Below are 2,230 nucleotides of genomic sequence, written 5' to 3'. Positions count from 1 at the left end.
ATGCCCACAAGGTGTTTGCTAAAATACTTAAGAGAGTAAATTTGAATACCGGTGAAGTCTAAGTAGCCGAGTGTAGTTGTATATGAGTTTGGGCGAAGTGTGAGGTGTTTTGGGGGTATTGTATCTTGTTGTAAACTTTTGTAAGTTGTAGTTAGTGTACTAAAATAGTGTAGTAATATAGACTTTAGCTTTGTTATGCTTGCACCATAGTTAAGTTACGGCCATGTTAAACTAATTGAATTTTATGGCATAGGGAAGTCTAAGTACCATTGCTAGCCTTCGGTTTTAAGTGTGGGGTCATCTTGCCTCTCACGATGACCTTAGGCAACATCTCTTGATTCATTCTCATCTTTGTATTTATCATGTGTAGGTTGCTATGGCTCGTGACGATGCCGCTAAAGGAAAAGGGGTGGGGAACTGCTCCCCCTCCAAAGAAACGCAAGCAAGGCGAGAGCTCTTCTCGACATGCAAGGGAAAGCAAGTGGCTAGCGGGTCTACGAGGCCAACGCGGCCTCGGGTGGAACTTGTTCGGGATGACGCCATCAAATGGCATGATACTTTTGTCCATATAGGAGATATGTATTTGAAATGGGGATAAATGTGAAGGCTTTAGAACGGAAATTCCCAGATGTACTTGCTACATTGATCGAAAAGAAGATGGATAAGCTCCTCGAATGTCCGAGCCCGGCAAATCTCAGCATGGTAAGAGAGTTATATGCCAACTGGAACGAGAAAAATGACGAGTCGTGGGTCAGAGGAAAGGAAATTCCAATAGATAGGGAAGCCATATGTCATTTTTTGGGAGTTGATAGCCCTAACCCACGAAGGCTTCGAAAGTTCTTCAAAAGTCCACGCTACCAAGCAATACGTCACACACTTTGTGGCGTTGATTCTAATGCAAAGTGGACGCGAACTAAGGGAAATATTCACCTTGAAATGCTCCGGTTCGACTTCAACAAAATGGCCAAGGTCTGGCAAAACTTTGTGCAAGCTAGATTAATGCTCGTTGAGCATAATAGTGAGTGCACTCGAGCTTAAGTGTGTGTGATCTACTTTTTGATGACCGGGCGCCCCATAAATATGGGTGAGCTCATGCTTGGGGAGATGACCCGCACCCGTTTTGAAGGAAGGATCAAAAGGTTTTTTTTGTAACATTCTGACACAATACATGCTCTCTCGTGGGGTACAAGAGTACCCTGGCTATGATGAGGTAGTAGAAGCACCCACAGCATTGTTAGACATCACATCCATGCTAGAGTCCACATGTAAGCTCACCCAAGCTGCTAGGAATGAGAGGGACGGAAATTTCAACAGGTATCTTTACAAATCCCTCAATGTTATTATGAACAGGCTAGGGGTGTCAGATGAGGAGCGCACGCGATTGCGAAGTGATCTCTCCAGTTCTTCTAAGGAGATGTTGGGCATAGTACCAGACAGTCCCGTTCATCCGTCTGAGGATAAAAATACTGACAAAGAATCTGATAATGAGGATGCGGATGATGATGAAGTTATTGGACCAATGGCTTTGGTACCCTTAGGATATGATTATGAGCCCATTGCCACAGCTGGTTGGTATCCTGATGAGGCAGACTCCGACTAGCACGGAATTCTTTCTTTCCACCTTACTTTATTTTTGAATTTATTATGCATCGGGGACTATGCATTGTTTAAGTGTGGGGTGGGGGAATACTCCTTGAATTGTATAAAACATTTTTTTAGTGTTATTGTTTTTTTTTTCTTTTAAAACCTTTTAACTTAGTTTAAGACTAACATAGTCTAATTAGCTAGATTACATAAAATAAAAAAAATTAACAAAAACTTGAACTTTTCCTGACGATGGATCTGTTAGACAATTTTCTTGAGGGATTAAAGTCCGATTAAAAATACCAAAAAGATTTTCTTTTGTTTTATTTTTGATAGTTAGGTAGTATCCCTTGGTTTTTCTTTGGACGCCGGTTCTTTTTCAAGGGTGTAGCTCGAATCGGGTGTTTTGTTTTATTTTTTTTTGAGTAGGATAAGGGAGAAAACTGAGGTGCTTGGAGATACCTTTTGACATGTTTGGTGTTTGCAAGTTAAGTTAGGGCATGCGTTCTGTCTTCCTGCATATATGATTTGAATTGTAATGCCCAAGTAGATTAAGTAGCCTACTCTTTGATGCCTTTTTCTCTGTTGATTGACTTGTATGCCACTTAGTGCATTGTTGCTTACAAATTCTCAACTTGATATGCTT

The sequence above is a fragment of the Nicotiana tabacum genome, chromosome 24 (assembly GCF_000715075.1).
Source record: "Nicotiana tabacum cultivar K326 chromosome 24, ASM71507v2, whole genome shotgun sequence".
Taxonomy (NCBI): domain Eukaryota; kingdom Viridiplantae; phylum Streptophyta; class Magnoliopsida; order Solanales; family Solanaceae; genus Nicotiana; species Nicotiana tabacum.
Note: the sequence above shows the minus strand (reverse complement) of the source record.